Genomic DNA, 19,532 nt, shown 5'->3' on the forward strand with positions numbered 1-19,532 from the left:
TGGTCCCATGGTGTTTATACTTGCGTACTATTGTTTGTACAGATGAACGTGGTACCTTCAGGCGTTTGGAAATTGCTTCCCAAGGATGAACCAGACTTGTGGAGGTCCACAATTTTTTTTTCTGAGGTCTTGGCTGATTTCTTTTGAATTTTTCCATGATTGTCAAGCAAAGACAGACTGAGTTTGAAGGTAGGCCTTGAGATACATCATACATCCACAGGTACACCTCCAATTGACTCAAATGATGTCAATTAGCCTATCAGAAGCTTTTAAAGCCATGACATCATTTTCGGGAATTTTCCAAGCTGTTTAAAGGCACAGTAAACTTAGTGATTGTAAACGTCTGACCCACTGCAATTGTGATACAGTGAATTATAAGTGAAATAATCTGTCAGTAAACAATTTTTGGAAAAATTACTTGTCAAAACTAGAGTTGTTAACAAGAAATTTGTGGAGTGGTTGAAAAACGAGTTTTAATGACTCCAACCTAAGTGTATGTAAACTTCCGACTTCAACTATGTATATATATATACATATACACAGTTGAAGTCAGGAAAGTGTTGCTTTTTTTAAACATTTCATGTGTCTGAAGGTACTCTCAGGGCCTTCCGGGCCCTGAGAGCAAATCCAGTGCACTATAGGCATACTGCTGGTCAATCCGATGGCTCCGATTACCGTGTCTGCAGTAACGTAGCAGGCATAAAAGAAAGCTACAGCAAAGATGATACTGAAAGATTTCAAAACGTTTAAAACCATGACTAGAGAGAGGCTGTCAACGAATACAGCAAATAGCTGCTGTTTTTATGAGTGAGTTCATGTTTAAGTTCTCACTCAGCACTGTCAACATCACTCAGCATTTTGTGTGAGCGCATTCTTCCTATTTCCACACAGCGCTACAACAAGCACTGCAGCAGTAATGAATGAGTAGAAAAGTTTATCTATTGGCTTGCATTAGTGTTACCATTAGCGGGTTGGGTATTTTTTAATATGGAGGGATATTTCACTTTCTCTGTTCATAGATAGGAGTAAGAACATGAATTTGTGCATGAGACAGAAATAATGCGGTGCGACTCTGGTTTCGCCATCAGCTGGAAGGTAAAATAAGCGTGCACACAATAAATGTGCACTGGAAGTTGCGCTCAGCAGACCTGAAATTTGCTAAGTGGGTGGAAACAAAAATCATTATGTTGTCATCCAGTCACATGTATTTATTTTCCAAGCTATATCACACAATATTTTACATACAGCAGGTTTTTAAAGGACCAAAGAGTTTGGTGTGCTTTCTGTTTAAAAAATATTGCGATACTGGTATCTTCTCGAACCTAGTAAAATCCTATTATGACTCTATCTGCCAGCTGTCATCTGATAATGGCTGACTGTGGAGTCCAGTGTTCTCCTACTGTGGCCACCCTCAGGCTAACAGAACTAGCCCGAGTCCAGACTAACCACATTACGGGGCTGTTATTTGTGTACTCGGTCCATGGGGTCCATGTAATGTCTTTGTTTATGAGCACTTTCTGTGCAACGGTTTACTGGCAACGGATAAAATCTCTTCCCTCCCTCTGCCGCTACAAAATGGACCCATTTGCCATCTGGTGGTGTTGTCAGTTGAGCCCAGTTATGTTTGTTTTTGTTTTTGCGCCGTTGTGTTTACTTGGATATGTTGGCTGGCATGCGTGCTTTGAGTGCTTTGTTTGTTGTCGGGTTGCGAGTTTGTCACGGCTTTATCGGTTCAGTTTGTAAAATGCTAATGTCCACATTCACGCGCCACAAGGGGAATGAGTGCTTATGTGACACCAGCTGAAAAGCAGATGATGGGAAGATCTCAATTGCATACTCCTCACGTCCTCTCTCATCATCTCCTCTCAAAACCAACTGGATGAGAAAGCCAGAGGTCCATGTCCTCTGACCTCATCCAATGGGTTTTGAGAAGGAGATGAAGAGAGAGGAGTGAGGATGACGTGAGAAGTATGCAATTGAGATCTTTCCGATGATGCGGTTTACTGCACACTAAGCATTTGTGTCATGGATATTATGAGTTTTAGCCATGGCAGGACTATGGGACTATGTCTGTGTGTTGCATTAAGATTTGTTTGTATCCATGGTAGCTGAGAAAAGGCCCTTTATGGATGACTAATATTCCTAATCTCTTGCTAGTTGACGTAATATTTTGTTGTGTGTTTTTATTATTTATATCCAAGATTGACGTGTCCGAAAGGGCAGCTCCGACCTGTATAAAACAGATCAAGCTCACATAGTGATACATGAATTATCTTATATTTTCTAACTAGTTAGCTACTATTTGCTATTGTTAAACTTTTTAAAATCAATTGTAATACAATACATTTTGACTTCCACAAACTTTAGTACATCTTGGAGCGATCATCATACATCTGTCCACTCACTGACAGCCCTCAAATCCCTTTCTTGTACTCTTTCTTGCACAAAACCCCTTTCATCCGGCCTTTAGTAAAATACTAAGCAGCCTTACCAGCTCCCATTCTGACATGGCTCCTTCAGTATACCGGGGGGCAAGATGAAAGATAGGGTTCAGAACTACAAGTAAAGTCTTGCTGACATTACCCAATGACATTCTGCTGCCATGTTCCACATTAAAACATGGTTAGTACACTACGCACATCCTGTCCCTTTTCAAGGATACGTTTGATATCTAAAAGGGAGGTTACATAAATAACCGTGGCTGTACCGCTTTGTCCTTTAAAAGTACCAGTACTTGAGTCATCCTTTAAAAGACATGAGGAGAACAGAGAATAGGCCTGGAAGCAGAGGGTCTCACAACAAAAATCCATTTTCATCGATATATGTATGGTCTATCTCCGCACTGCTATTTCAGAGCCCCAAACCTAAAGCACTTCATTCTTTGAGAGTGAGGGAGAAAGTGGTGCTTTTTGAGAACACTGGCCGTGCTTCGCTAGAAAAGGGATGGTGGAGGCAACCAGGCTCTCTGCCATTAGCCATATATAGACAATCTCTCAGGAAGTTTCGCACAATTATCCCAACTTTTCTAGCTCTTCAGAAAGTGTTAAAATGGTTGTTTACAGTGTTAGAATACATCACTAAACATATTTTGACTGCAAATAGGCCACTCAGTTTGCTTATGCTGTAGCATTTGTTATAAAATCACCTGTATTCTACGTGCTTCTACACCTGCATTGCTTGCTGTTTGGGGTTTTAGGCTGGGTTTCTGTACAGCACTTCGAGATATTAGCTGATGTACGAAGGGCTATATAAAATAAACTTGATTGATTGATTGATTGTATTGGCTGTAAAGGTTAACATGGTCACATTTAAGGTACCTCACATAAAATGTTAACTCTGTATTTAATTTTCAATCATATTTTAACATCCCGTCAAATCCTTCTGATCACATTCTTTCAAATATTTTATGTCAATGCAACAAACATGAACCATCTGCTATTTAATCAGTGCTGCATGTTGCAGAAAATCTTCAATACAAAACTATATTTAATGGTGTGACATTAACGGGGGTGGAGGTGCCGTGAGAGTTATTTAAGATACTCTTCAAAGAGGTAGGGTTTCAGGCGTTTTCGAAAGAAGGGCAGGGACTCCACTGTCCTGACTTTAAGGGCAAGCTTGTTCCACCATTGGGGTGCAAGGACAGAGAACAGCTTTGACTGGGCTGAGCAGGAGCAGCCCTCCCGTAGGGGTGGGAGGGCCATGAGACCAGAGTTGGCGGAATGGAGTGCTCGGGTTGGGATGTAGGGTTTTAGCATAGCCTGAAGGTAAGGAGGTGTAGTTCCCTTTGCTGCTCTGTAGGCAAGCCCCAGGGTCTTGAAGAAGATGGAAGCCAGTGGAGTGTGCGGAGGAGCGGGGTGACATGGGAGAACTTAGGAAGGTAACTAATCAAAAGAGAACCATCGCACTCTCCCCAGAAGCTTAGCTGGTACGTAAAACCCGTGAATTCAGACAAACAAAGACGTGTAATGGGTTTTCACTCAAAAAGATGTCCCATAAAGCTTCATAATGAAATGTTCTTTTAATTCAAAACAGCATTTGTAAATAACAACAGATGAGCAGCAGGTGCTTTTAATCAGAGTTTCCAAAGTGGTTGACAAAGTCATCCGCAGAGAGAGAGAGTGGGAGGAGGTGGAGGATTAAGGAGGGAAGAGTTTCCCAGGGTTGGAGAAGGAAGCTTGATATTTAGAGTGAAAGAAAGCGGCTTTAGCAGCAGATACAGAGGAAGAGGTAAAGAGTTGGGAATGGAAGGAAGATAGGTCCTCCGGAAGTTTAGGTATCCACTCAGATGCCTGCAGCCCTGTTCTGTTAGCACACAGTGAGTCACTCAGCCACGGAGCGGGAGGGGAAGGTAGGGCCGGCCGGGAGGAAAGGGGACAGTGAGATTCAAAAGTTGTGAAAAGGGAGGAGAGTAGGGGTCGAAGAGGCAAAGTCAGGAGACAGGACGGAGAAGAATTTAGCAGAAGGAAGAGAGGATAACCACTGGGTCATGATATGTAGCCTACGGTATTAACACTTAATCACATCTCTGGGCCCATAGAGACCAGTGAAGTGCTGACTGTGAACCAGTTTAAACAACTGGTAGCCTATAGTAGCAAGGCCTACTGAGCCACTAGCAACCCAAGAGGCTATCTAAGCCATTCTACTACTTCTAAATTCCTCTAGCAGGGACTCGTGGACCAGTGCTTGACTTCCTGTGGTGATTGTAGTGTGTACACCCCCCCCCCCCCCCCCCCCCCCCCCCCCCACACACACACACACACACACACACACTCTTTGCATCCAATCCTCATCCCAGCACTCGTAAACCCTAATCCCTCTAATAGTTGTGATCTGACATTGAATGAAGGTTGGGAGGAAGACACTGTCTTCAGAATGACACGGTGTGTTGTGTTGTGGGGTGCACTGCCAGCTGTGGAAGGATCAGTCCCACCCCAGTCTATCTGTGTCTGATGACTGTTATCAGGTATTAGCGATAGCCACCTACTACGCTCAAGGGCCTCTTCCTGAAGTGTTCCCCACCATGGGGGACTGAACCATAGAATTATATTCAGTTCTACAGTATAGAAAATACAGGAATCTACCCCTCATGAAGTCTCATGTGGCCCAACAGCATAGGGATGCAAGTGGATCTTGCTTTATGTGTGCATGATGCATAGATCACTTAGAGTTAGTGTGGTAGGCTAAAATTGGTTGAACACTGCAAATTATCCCGATAAGGTTAGCTGTCATTACCATGATCCTAAAGGGATTCAATATCCACAATTCAAAAAGTGGATATGAAGTCAATCCATTACAGCCCTCAACATTGGCTTTCTTATAGTTTGAAAGCATTGAGAATCATCCCGGATTGTGGACAGCGCCCGGCAGGTGGTCCCTTAGGGGCGGGTCTGATTCGTGGCTCCTTGCTAGGCGTTATGGGAACAATATTAACATCACTAACAAAATGCAAACAAATGAATGTGGTAAGTGTCCAAGTTAGAGGTGACATCATCCAAAATGAAGCTATTTTCAATGTAACTGTCATCACATATCTACTGTAATGCACTGAATAGCTATGTTGCAGTAGGGTGGTGATAAAGATATGCTATTGTGTCAGAGGAGTGCAGTGGTGTAATGTGCTTAAGTAAAAATACTTGAAAGTACTACGTAAGTAGTTTTTTGGGGTATCTGTACTTTACTATTTACATTTTTGACAACTTTTACTTCACTACATTCCAAAAGAAAATTATGTACTTTTTACTCATACATTTTCCCTGACAAACAAAAGTACTCGTTACATTTTGAAAGCTTAGCAGGACAGGAAAATGGTCTAATTCACACACTTATCAAGAGAACATCCCTGGTCATCCCTATTGCCTCTGATTTGGCGGACTCACTAAACCAAATACTTTTAGACTTTTACTCAAGTAGTATTTTACTGGGTGACTGACTTTTACTTGAGACATTTTCTATTAAGGCATCTTTACTTTTACTCAAGTTTAAAAATTGGGAACTTTTTGCACCACTTTTTCCACCACAGTGGACTGTCATGAACCCTCTATGTCAGTGATATTCAAACTTTTTCAGCGGGACCCAATTTTTTCCGCTATCATTTCTTTTCTCATAAGAACTTCTCGCGACCCCATTCCACCCAAACTCTAATGACATAACTTCAAAATCGGTACGTTTGCATTTTTACAAAAACAAATAACCTTCATCTCTTATCGAAACCAATATATAAATGTACTTTAAAATGATCTTTCTCCAAAACATTTGTATTGTCCCCAAAAAATATAAATAAAAAACATTTAGCGACCCGACTGCGGTTCCCACGTGACCCCACTAAGGGTCTCGACTCCGACTTTGAATACCACTGCTCTAAATCAAATCAAATTTTATTCGTCACATACACATGGTTAGCAGATGTTATTGCGAGTGTAGCGGAATGCTTGTGCTTCTAATTTCGACAGTACAGCAATATCTAACAAGTAATCTTAACAATTCCACAACAACTACCTAATACACACATCTAAGTAAAGGAATGGAATAAGAATATATACATATAAATATATGGAGGAGCAATGACCGAACGGCATAGGCAAGATGCAATAGATGGTATAAAATACAGTATATACAGTTGAAGTCGGAAGTTTACATACACTTAGATTGGAGTCATTATAACTAGTTTTTCAACCACTCCACAAATTTCTTGTTAACAAACTATAGTTTTGGCAAGTCGGTTAGGACATCTACCTTGTGCATGACACAAGTAATTTTTCCAACAATTGTTTACTGACAGATTATTTCACTTATAATTCACTGTATCACAATTCCAGTGGGTCAGAAGTTTACATACACCAAGTTGACTGTGCCTTTAGACAGCTTGGGAAATTCCAGAAAATGATGTCATGGCTTTAGAAGCTTCTGATAGGCTAATTGACATAATTTGAGTCAATTGGAGGTGTACTTGTGGATGTATTTCAAGGCTTACCTTCAAACTCAGTGCCTCTTTACTTGACATCATGGGAAAATCAAAATAAATCAGCCAAGACCTCAGGAAAATAATTGGAGACCTCCACAAGTCTGTTTCATCCTTGGGAACAATTTCCAAACTCCTGAAGGTACCACGTTCATCTGTACAAAGAATAGTACGCAAGTATAAACACCATGGGACCACGCAGCCGTCATACCGCTCAGGAAGGAGACACGTTCTGTCTCCTAGAGATGAACGTTCTTTGGTGCGAAAAGTGCAAATCAATCCCTGAACAACAGCTAAGGACCTTGTGAAGATGCTGGAGGAAACAGGTACAAAAGTATCTATATCCACAGTAAAACGAGTCCTATATCGACAGAATCTGAAAGGCCACTTAGGAAGGAAGAAGCCACTGCTCCAAAACTGCCATGAAAAAGCCAGATTACAGATTGCAACTGCACATGGGGACAAAGATTGTACTTTTTGGACAATCGTCCTCTGGTCTGATGAAACGAACATAGAACTGTTTGGCCATAAATCATTATGTTTGGAGGAAAAAGGGGGAGGCTTGCAAGCCAAAGAACACCATCCCAACCGTGAAGCACGACGGTGGCAGTATCATGTTGTGGGGGTGCTTTGCTGCAGGAGGGACTGGTGCACTTCACAAAATAGATAGCATCATGAGATAGGAAAATATGTGGATATATTGAAGCAGCATCTCAAGACATCAGTCAGGAAGTTAAAGCTTGGTTGCAAATGGGTCTTCCAAATGGTCAATGACCCCAAGCATACTTTCAAAGTTGTGGCAAAATGGCTTAAGGACAACAAAGTCAAGGTATTGGAGTGGCCATCACAAAGCCCTGACCTCAATCCTTTTGAAAATTTGTCGGCAGAACTGAATAGGCATGTGCGAGCAAGGAGGCCTACAAACCTGACTCAGTTACACCAGCTCTGTCAGGAGGAATGGGCCAAAATTCACCCAACATATTGTGGGAAGCTTGTGGAAGGCTACCCGGAATGTTTTACCCAAGTTAAACAATGTAAAGGCAATGCTACCAAATACCAATTGACTGTATGTACATTTCTGACCCACTGGGAATGTGATGAAAGAAATAAAAGCTGAAATAAATCATTCTTTCTACTATTATTCTGACATTTCACATTCTTAAAATAAAGTGGTGATCCTAACTGACCTAAGACAGGGAATTTTTTCTCGGATGAAATGTCAGGAATTGTGAAAAACTGAGTTTAAATGTATTTGTCTACGGTGTATGTACATTTCCGACTTCAACTGTTCATATGAGATGAGTAATGCAAGATATGTAAACATTATTAAAGTGGCATTGTTAAAGTGACTAGTGATCCATTTATTAAAGTGGCCAATGATTTCAAGTCTGTATGTAGGCAGCAGCCTCTCTGTGTTAGTGATGGCTGTTTAACAGTCTGATGGCCTTGTCCCAGCTTTGATGCACCTGTACTGACCTCGTCATTCTGGATGATAGTGGGGTGAACAGGCAGTGGCTCGGGTGGTTGTTGTCCTAGATTATCTTTTTGGCCTTCCTGTGACACTGGGTGATGTTGGTGACCTGGAGGGCAGGTAGTTTGCCCCCGGTGATGCGTTGTGCAGACCGCACCACCCTCTGGAGAGCCCTGCGGTTATGGGCGGAGCAGTTGCCCTACCAGGCGGTGATGTAGCCCAACAGGATGCTCTCAATTGTGCATCTGTAAAAGTTTGTGAGGGTTTTAGGTGACAAGGCAAATTTCTTCAGCTTCCTGAAGTTGAAGAAGTGCTGTTGCGCCTTCTTCACCACACTGTCTGTGTGGGTTTGACCATTTCAGTTTGTCCGTGATATGTACGCTGAGGAACTTTCCATCTTCTCCACTGCTGTCCCGTCGATGTTTATGGGGGGTGTGCTCCCTCTGCTGTTTCCTGAAGTCCACAATCATCTCCTTTGTTTTGTTGACGTTGAGTGAGAGGTTGTTTTCCTGACACCACACTCTGAGTGCCCTTACATGCTCCCTATAGGCTGTCTCGTCATTGTTGGTAATCAAGCCTACTACTGTAGGCATGTTGTCTGCAAACTTGATGATTGAGTTGGAGGCGTGCATGGCCACACAGTCATGGGTGAACAGGGAGTACAGGAGGGGGCTGAGCACGAATATTCTCAATTCATATCGTCAGGTCAGCAAGGAGGAAACTAGTTTGCTAATGAGAAACCTTTGAGTTTAGGAGGCTCTTTTGTGATCAACCTGCGTTGAGGATCAGCGAAGTGGAGATGTTGTTTCCTACCTTCACCACCTGGGGGCGGCCCGTCAGGAAGTCCAGGACCCAATTGCAGAGGGCGGGGTTGAGACCCAGGGCCTCAAGCTTAATGATGAACTTGGAGGGTACTATGGTGTTGAATGCTGAGCTGTAGTCAATGAACAACATTCTTACATAGGGATTCCTCTTGTCCAGATGGGATAGGGCAGTGTGATGGCCTATTGGGGACCTATTGGGGCAAATTGAAGTGTGTCTAGGTTGACAGGTAAGGTGGAGGTGATATGCTCCTTGAGTAGTCTCTCAAAGCACATGATGACAGAAGTGAGTGCTACGGGGCGATAGTCATTTAATTCAGCTACCTTTGCCTTCTTGGGTACAGGAACAATGGTGGCAATCTTGAAGCATGTGGGGACAGCAGACTGGGTAAGGGAGAGATTTGAATATGTCCGTAAACACACCAGCCAGATGGTCTGTGCATATTCTGAGGACGCAGCTAGGGATGCCGTCTGGGCCAGCAGCCTTGTGAGGGTTAACACTTTTAAATGTCTCACTAATGTCTTACTCACGTCGGCCATGGAGAAGGAGAGCCCACAGTCCTTGGTAGCGGGCCGCGTCGGTGGCACTGTATTATCCTCAAAGCGGGCAAAGAGGGTGTTTAGTTTGTCTGGAAGCAAGACGTCGGTGTCCGTGACGTGGCTGGTTTTCCTTTTTGTAGTCTATGATTGTCTGTACACCCTGCCACATACATCTCCTGTCTGAGCCTTTGAATTGCGACTCCACTTTGTCTCTATAATGACATTTCACTTGTTTGATTGCATTGCAGAGGGAATAACTACACTGTTTGTTTTCGGCCATATTCCCAGTCACCTTTCAATGGTTAAATGTGGTGGTTCGCGCTTTCAGTTTTGCACGAATTCTGCCATCTATCCACGGTTTCTGGTTAGGGTAGGTTTTAATAGTCACAGTGGGTACAACATCTCCTATGCACTTCCTTATAAACTCACTCACTGACTCAGCAAAAACAGTGCCTTGTAAAAGTATTCATCCCCCTTGGTGTTTTTCCTATTTTGTTGCATCACAACCTGTAATTTAAATGGATTTGTATTTGTATTTCATGTAATGGAAAATAGTCCAAATTGGTGAAGTGAAATGTAAAAAAAAAACGGAAAAGTGTTGCGTGCATATGTATTCTCCCCCTTTGCTATGAAGCCCCTAAATAAGATCTGGTGCAACCAATTACCTTCAGAAGTGACATAATTAGTTAAATAAAATCCACCTGTGTGCAATCTAAGTGTCACATGATCTGTCACATGATCTCAGTATATAATACACCTGTTCTGAAAAGCACCAGAGTCAGCAACACCACTAAGCAAGGGGCAGCACCAAGCAAGCGGCACTATGAAGATCAAGGAGCTCTCCAAACAGGTCAGGGACAAAGTTGTGGAGAAGTACAGATCAGGGTTGGGTTATAAAAAAAATATCAGAAACTTTGAACATCCCACAGAGCACCATTAAATCCATTATTAAAAAATGGGAAGAATATGGCACCGTAACAAACCTGCCAAGAGAGGGCCGCCCACCAAAACTCATGGACCAGGCAAGGAGGGCATTAATCAGAGAGGCAACAAATAGACCAAAGATAACCCTGAAGGAGCTGCAAAGCTCCACAGCGGAGATTGGAGTATTTGTCCATAGGACCACTTTAAGCCGTACACTCCACAGAGCTGGGCTTTACGGAAGAGTGGCCAGAAAAAAGCTATTGCTTAAAGAAAAAAATAAGCAAACGTTTGGTGTTCGCCAAAAGGCATGTGGGAGACTCCCCAAACCTATGGAAGAAGGTAATCTGGTCAGATGAGACTAAAATTGAGCTTTTTGGCCATCAAGGAAAATGCTATGTCTGGCGCAAACCCAACACCTTTCATCACCCCGAGAACAACATCCCCATTGTGAAGCATGGTGGTGGCAGCATCATGCTGTGGGGATGTTTTAAATCGTCAGGGACTGGTAAACTGGTCAGAAGAAGGAATGATGGATGGCGCTAAATTCAGGGAAATTATTGAGGAAAACCTGTTTCAGTATTCCAGAGATTTGAGACTGGGACAGAGGTTTACCTCCCAGCAGGACAATGACCCTAAGCATACTGCTAAAGCAACAATCAAGTGATTTAAGGGGAAACATTTAAATGTCTTGGAATGGCCTAGTCAAAGCCCAGACCTCAATCCAATTGAGAATCTGTGGTATGACTTAAAGATTGCTGTACACCAGCGGAACCCATCCAACTTGAAGGAGCTGGAGAAGTTTTGCCTTGAAGAATGGGCACAAATTAGAGTGGCTAGATGTGCCAAGTTTATAGAAACATACCCCAGGAGACTTGCAGTTGTCATTGCTGCAAAAGGTGGCTCTACAAAGTATCGACTTTGGGGGGTGAATAGTTATGCACGCTCAAGTTTTCAGTTTTTGTGTCTTATTTCTTGTTTGTTTCACAATAAAAAATATTTTGATCTTCAAAGTGGTAGGCATGTTGTGTAAATCAAATGATACAAACCCCCCCAAAATTTATTTTAATTCCAGGTTGTAAGGCAAAAAAAATTGAAATGCCACAGGGAGTGAATACGTTCGCAAGCCACTGTAAATCAATATTATTCTCTGAGTCTACCCGGAACATGTCCCAGTCCGCGTGATCAAAACAATCTTGAAGCGTGGATTCCGATTGGTCAGACCACCGTTGAATAGTCCTTATCACAGGTACAACCTGTTTGAGTTTCTGCCTATAGGAAGGGAGGAGCGAAATGGAGTCGTAGTCAGATTTGCCGAAGGGAGGGCGGAGTAGGGCCTTGTATGCATTGAGGAAGTTAGAGTAGCAGTGATCCAGTGTTTTGCCAGCGTGAATGCTAAAATCAATATGCTGATAGAATTTAGGTAGCCTTGTTCTCAAATTTGCTTTGTTAAAGTCCCCAGCTTCAATAAATGCAGCCTCAGGATATATGGTTTCCAGTTTGCATAAAGTCCAGTGAAGTTCCTTGTGGGCCGTCGTGGTATCGGCTTGAGGGGGATATACACGGCTGTGACAATAACCAACGAGAATTTTCTTGGGAGATAATACAGTCGGCATTAGATTGTGAGGAATTCTAGGTCAGGTGAACAAAAGGACTTGAGTTCCTGTATGCTGTTACAATTACACCGTGAGTCGTTAATTATGAAACATTCACCTCCGGCCTTCTTCTTCCTGGAGAGATGTTTATTTCAGTCGCACAAAGAATCCTGGGGGCTATACTGACTCAGACAGCATATCCCGAGAGAGCCATGTTTCCCTGAAACCGAGCATGTTACAATCCCTGATGTCTTTCTGGAATTTAACCCTTGCCCTAATTTTGGCTACCTTGTTATCTAGAGACTGGATATTAGCGAGTAATATACTCAGAAGCGGTGGGTGGTGTGCCTACCTCTGAAGTCTGACCAGAAGGCCGCTCCATCTTCCTCTTCTGCGGCAACGTTGTTTTGGGTCAGCTTCTGGAATCAGTTCAAATGCCCTGGGTGATTCGGACAAAGTATCTGCTTCGGGAAAGTCGTATTCCTGGTCGTAATGTTGGTAAGTTGACGTCGCTCTGATATCCAATAGTTCTTCCCAGCTGTATGTAATAACACTTAAGATTTTCTGAGCTAACAATGTAAGAAATAATACATTAAAAAACGAAATACTGCTAGTTTCCTAATGAGAAAGATCTCCTCAATTTAAGGTAAGGTTTGTCCCTTGTATGATCTAATTTGATATTGTTTTATGAGGATACCATCTATCTTTTCATATTTGTACAAATCTTTCTAAAACAGAAAATGGACACAATTGAATGGATATCAATCAACAAAGAGGTAAGAATATATAGACTATAAGAACATGTTGAAGGCTAGCTGTTTTGGGTGCAGATGACTGAACTGCTCACTTTTGTGTCTGTGTCTGCAGGTATACAGACAAGGAGGCATACAAAGGTATGTCAGTTGGTATTGGTATGTTATTCAGATCACATTTATCATCCTCCTCCCTTACCACTTCAATGAATATCCCATAGGACTCTACATTATGGACAAGGTGTGTGTTTAAAAACCACTATCATAACAGTTTTTTAAATTCACATTCACCACAGAAAACAAGGTATGAATTCTGTCGTGTGCATGTTTTGTTAATCATCTGTATAATTACTATTTTGGGGATTCACAGACTTCACCCTCCCTACACCTCTGAATATATCAGGAAACCTGTTCGATCACCATGCACTGCAAAATCATTCTGGCTATGGATACGGAGAACATCAACACATTAATATCAACACGCCAGAAGATATACCCATTGGACTTGGGGCTCTGCTGGGAGTTTACCTCATTATTTTGATTTTTTAATTCTGCTTTGCCACTAAAATCATAATAAACACTGAGAACCCAAATATTGTGTTATTGTTATGCGTATTATTATTATTAATAATAATAATAGGGGAGTGGGGGTAGTTAAAAAATTAACACCAAAAAGGTTCTTTAAAAGGTTCTTCGAGGATCCATTAAAAGGGGTTGTTTTGAAGAACCCTATAAGGGTTCCCCCACAGTTTAAATTTGAAGAACACCTAAAGGATACTCCAGGAACCTTTTCTTTTTAGAGTGTACCTGTGGAATTCTCCTTGGTAAAGAGTCAATACGAATCGAGATCAATAGTGAATCTTTGATTTTAGATCTTTTTATACTGTATGTAGCTACTAGTGTTCATGAGTGAATCACGAAAGACATGTTGACAGATATGAACTTCAGATACCACATGCTCTCTGTGTTTGTACAGCAAAAATAATACATTACCAATGCACCCCTGTCGACCTTGAGAACTGGTCTCCATACCCTCTCCACCTTATTAATAATGTAATAATGTAGTCCCTCCCCTTTCAGTTCCTATTTCCTCCTTCTATTACTGTACCTACTCTGTTACTCTGATTAGGCGTTTCTGCTCATTCTGAGCCAGTCAGACCTACCTTGTGATCTCATTAACAGAATGAGATTGGCATCGCTGGATAGTGTACTGTGTGCATGCCCAGACCAGATAATCTTGTGGCTGCAATGTAAAGCTATTGTTTACCATCGACTACGACTGTTGTTGTATCGGGATTTGTGCCTTTTTATTTTCAAAGTGCAAGACTATTTGATATTAGGAAGTGCAACTTGTTTGTGTGAAGGACAACTGCCTCATTCTAGTGTTGTTGGTATCAGAGGGAATTTGATCAACTGTATCTAACATGACTCCGTATGATTGAAATTGCTAGTGTTGGGCCTCCCGAGTGGCGCAGCGGTCTAAGGCACTGCTTCGCAGTGCTTGAGACATCACTACAGACCCGGGTTCGATCCCAGGCTGTCCCACAACTGGCCATGACCAGGAGTCCCATAGGGTGGCGCACAGTGGGCCCAGCATCGTCCAAGTTAGGAGAGAGTTTGGCCAGGGGGGCTTTACTTGGCTCATTGTGTTCTAGCGACTCCTTGTGGCGGGCCGGGTGCCTGCAGGCTGACGCCGTTCGTCAGTTGAACAGTGTTTATTCCGACACATTGGTGCAGCTGGCTTATGGGTTAAGCAAGCAGGTGTTAAGGAGCGCGGTTTGGCAGGTCATGTTTTGGAGGATGCATGACTCGACCTTTGCCTCTCCCGAGCCCGTTGGGGAATTGCAGTCATGAGACAAGATCGCAATTGGATATCACGAAATTGGTGAGAAAAAGGGTGTAAAATACCAAAAAATAATAATAGAAATTCCTAGTCTTAATAGTGGACCATATGGAGTAGCTGCAGTGAGCCTGTGTGATGTCACACATTATAAGAACCAGTCAGTCAGCGAACATAGATTGAAGCTACTCCCCAATTGTGTTTTCAGAAATGTCAGACATCCTACCTGAGACTAGGGTTTTGCTTTAATGGACCGAACGACAGCTCTGTCAAGGTCAAAGACAGCTTAAAAAATCAAATAAAAATCACACTGTTTATCCAAGAGCAGCATTTGTGTTACATCTGAGCACGGTATTGGAGGGTCAAATTTCCTCCAGTCAGCTGATACACAGTGGTAAGCTGCGTTCTAATCCCTCCAGAGGCACGTTAATAGCATAGACTTAATGGGGCCCAATGGTTGTGCTGCCTATCTGTTTGGCTAAATTTAGCCGCTACACCGCTCCACAATTTAGAGAGGCTTTGGGCCTCAGAGGGTCCTCCCAAAGATTTCCAGGTTCACTCATGCCACATGCTTCACATGAAGCTAGCATCTATTGCTAGTAGAGAGAGAGAAACAAAGAGAGTTCAAATGAAGGAGAAAGGAAAAAAGAGGGACGTGGGCATGAGGACAGAATGGGGGAGAGAGACAGCAAGATCTGGAGGTGCCACTCTGTTGTGAGAGATTTGGTCTAGCGAAGACTGATAACAAGGTAGACAGAGAGAAGGGCTGTGTGCGGTTTCCTTTTTCCCCCAGACAGAGAGAAGGGGAAAGATAAAATGAAAGAGGTAAGCCAGAAACAGAGAAGAAGACAATAAGATATGAGGTTGAGGTCGGCTAGAGGTGCCACTGACGGCCATGAGAGACTTGGTGAGCAGGTACCAGCAGTGAGACTGGGGTGAGTGGATTGCACCTGACTTGTAAGCTCATATTGAGCTAGCTGTCAGTTAAAGAGCCAGCTGAATGTCAGGGATCACAAGTGTGTCTGTCAAATGTGTCTATGGAAGGATAAAATCAACCTTACATGTCGACAGGACTTCCTTCCCTTTCCCTTTTCAAAAGTCCAGCTCAGTACGTACTCAATATGAATTATGAAGTACATTTTTTGAAATTGAGATTTGAAATACGTACACTACCGTTCAAAGTTTGGGGTCACTTAGAAATGTCCTTGTTTTTGAAAGATCTCGTACAACGCTGTGTACTACTCCCTTCACAGAACAGCACAAACTGGCTCTAACCAGAATAGAAAGAGTGGGAGGCCCCGGTGCACAACTGAGCAAGAGGACAAGTACATTAGAGTGTCTAGTTTGAGAAACAGACGCCTCACAAGTCCTCAACTGGCAGCTTCATTAAATAGTACCCACAAAACACCAGTTTCAACGTCAACAGTGAAGAGGCAACTCCGGGATGCTGGCCTTGTAGGCAGAGTTCTTCTGTCCAGTGTCTGTGTTCTTTTGGCCATCTTAATATTTTATTTTTATTGGCCAGTCTGAGATATGGCTTTTTCTTTGCAACTCTGCCTAGAAGGCCAGCAAGTCTTTTTTAACATTGGTCATTCCAGCTGAAACTGTTTACCCTCAAAGCAGTCTGTTTGAAATATTTAATGAAAACAAGTTATCTCCCCTCTTAGCTCTAATTTCATTTTCTCCAGACTGCTCATCTGCACTTGCGCCGGTGTTTGCTTCCTGTGAAAAACCACAGCCACCCATGGCTCCCGTTAATAGAGCCGCAGAGAGGAAGTCTTACTAATCATGAGTCATGTTCCCTGCCTTAACCCCGCCAGTGTAATTCATCCGGTCCCACAGGTTTCTGGGGTTTGGATACGCCTGGCTTCTGTTTGTGCTAGCTTTAATTGGGGTATTATTCAAAGCACTCCCAAATGATCTCCCTGGTTCGTGGGTAGTGTGTTGGTGAAATAAGCAGCTAGGGGAGCCGGCAGTGTTTTGTGTAACAAGGACTCGGCAGATCTTCTGTTGTGGTTTTTTCCAAGTGAGTCAGGAGAATGCCAAGTCGGGTGACAGAGCGAAAGATGCCTGCTTTATGCACTGGCACACACTTGTTGTGTTGCCGGCATCAGCCACATGCCTTTAGAGCCGACAGTATTGATTTGTATGATAATAAGGACTCATCAATCCAGCATCCAAATGTTCACCGGTGACAGCGACTGAGGGAAAATGCATGACTTGTTTTTGGAGGGATATCTATCAGTTTTTGGGAATTAGTTTGAGGCATTGTGATTGAAACCGGTAGGACAGTGAGGGTGGAAAATACCTCTGAACCCTCAGAGTGAGTGAGGAAGGGATCAATCCTTGGGAAGGCTTCTTTTTCCTGTTTGACAGACCACTCTAACTATACAAAATAGGTGGCCTTGTCAGACGCCTCCACCGAGACTGAGTGAAAAGCACTTTCTCTTCGCTGTTTACATAACCCATCCATACTTTAAGGCATTTTCAAAGGCACTGCGAGTCCTGACTTATCTGAAGCTGAGTTGGTGGTTATAGGGTTTCTAGTTCATTTGATGTGCAAAAATCAAACCTGTGTCTTTCATTAAAACAAGAGGTCAGATGCAGGTCTGTTTTACTTCCCAGTGACTGAACCCTGAGAAAATGTAGTACTCGTAAAACTTAATTTAATAGTATTTATTTGGTTAAATCACTCAACACAACAGGCGCTATTAGAGACAGGCTTATATTTGAGCCAGGCATCTATTTCCTTAATGCACACAGCCTTTGCTCATTTGCATAGTTAATTGTTCAATTTCAGCATTGACTTCCAGCATTTCATTCAATTTCTTTATTTACTGCACTAATGTGTTATCATTTACACACAGTGTTACGTTTCTTTTGTCTTAGTATGCCTCTATTAAAAATAATAATAATCCTTGTCAAAATAACTATCCTCCACCTTTGGCTGTGCATTTTCGTCAGTTCTTATCTAGGCCATTAGAGGGCAATCAGCTGATTTCTGGGGTTCTGTACTCCAGAAGTTTTGACTGTTTTTGTGCTTGCCAGTTACTGTAGCTGTTCTCAGCTGTTAGCAGCCAATGGTTAACAGTTTCCCGCTGGTGATTGCCTGAATGTTTTCTAGTCATTACTGAATTATTTAATGTAATAAATCAAACATTAAACCTGATAAACAATTCATGGTAACCTTGTCATCAATTAGTTTAGACCCGGTGTTTATTTAAAATGGGTGTTTATTTGCTGAAATGTGTGCCGTTGCCCAGCTATTAAAAGGGGCAGCATTTAATTAAAGTTTTACGGTATGTTATAACAGGTGTTTCAGGACAGTAATGATGTTTGTTTAGTCTGACTCGGGTATTAAACCTCTAAAAGTCTAAGGCGATGTTGGGGGGGTACTAAGTATATGGAATTGTTTTAAGATTGTCATACCATGGATCATTTAGCTATTCGATTTAGAATTATCAAATCAAATTGTATTAGTCACATGCGCCGAATAAAACAGGTGTAGACCTTAGAGTAAAATGCTTATTTATGAGCCCCTAACCAACAATGCAGTTAAAATAAATATGGATAAGAATAAGAAATAAAAGTAACAAGTAATTAAAGATAACATTGAGGAGAGGTTGTTGTCCTGGCACCACACGGCCAGGTCTCTGACCTCCTCTCTATAGGCTGTCTTGTCGTTGTCGGTGATCAGGCCTACCACTGTTGTGTCATCAGCAAACTTAATGATGGTGTTGGAGTCGTGCCTGGCTGTGCAGTCATGACTGAACAGGGAGTACAGGAGGGGACTGAGCACGCACCCCTGAGGGGCCCCTGTGTTGAGGATCAGCGTGGCGGATGTGTTGTTATCTACCCTTACCACCTGGGGGCGGCCCGTCAGGAAGTCCAGGATCCAGTTGCAGAGGGAGGTGTTTAGTCCCATGGTCCTTAGCTCATTGATGAGCTTTGAGGGCACTATGGTGTAGAACGCTGAGCTGTAGTAAATGAATAGCATTCTCACATAGGTGTGCCTTTTGTCCAGATGGGAAAGGGCGGTGTGGAGTGCAATAGAGATTGCATCATCTGTGGATCTGTTGGGGCGGTATGCAAATTGGAGTAGGTCTAGGGTTTCTGGAATAATGGTGTTGATGTGAGCCATGACCAGCCTTCATGGCTACAGACGTGAGTGCTACGGGTCGGTAGTCATTTAGGCAGGTTACCTTCGTGTTCTTGGGCACAGGCACTATAGTGGTCTGCTTGAAACATGTTGGTATTACAGACTTGGACAGGGAGAGGTTGAAAATGTCAGTGAAGACACTTGCCAGTTGGTCAGCACATGCTCGCAGTACACGTCCTGGTAATCCGTGTGGCCTTGTGAATGTTGACCTGTTTAAAGGTCTTACTCACATTGGCTGCAGAGAGCGTGATCACACAGTCTTCCGGAAAAGCTGGTGCTCTCATGCATGTTTCAGTGCCATTTGCCTCAAAGCGAGCATAGAAGTAGTTTAGCTCGTCTGGTAGGCTCGTGTCACTGGGCAGCTCTCGTCTGTGCTTCCCTTTGTAGTCTGTAATGGTTTGCAAGCCCTGCCACATCCGACGACCATCAGAGCCAGTATAGAATGATTCGATCTTAGTCCTGTATTGACGCTTGC

The 19,532-nt window shown here is 42.8% G+C and overlaps 1 protein-coding gene and 1 long non-coding RNA gene across 2 annotated transcripts in view; both read left to right on the plus strand.

Annotated features, from left to right (window-relative positions):
- Window positions 1–19,532, plus strand: part of LOC111950595 (double C2-like domain-containing protein beta) — a 179,288-nt gene that overhangs the window by 19,734 nt on the left and 140,022 nt on the right.
- On the plus strand, window positions 11,386–13,642 carry LOC139022876 (uncharacterized). The gene is made up of 4 exons (XR_011473943.1): window positions 11,386–12,804; window positions 13,044–13,082; window positions 13,174–13,199; window positions 13,429–13,642. It is a non-coding gene; the product is annotated as an uncharacterized lncRNA (long non-coding RNA).

This window comes from Salvelinus sp. IW2-2015, linkage group LG23, assembly GCF_002910315.2.
Source record: "Salvelinus sp. IW2-2015 linkage group LG23, ASM291031v2, whole genome shotgun sequence".
NCBI lineage: Eukaryota > Metazoa > Chordata > Actinopteri > Salmoniformes > Salmonidae > Salvelinus > Salvelinus sp. IW2-2015.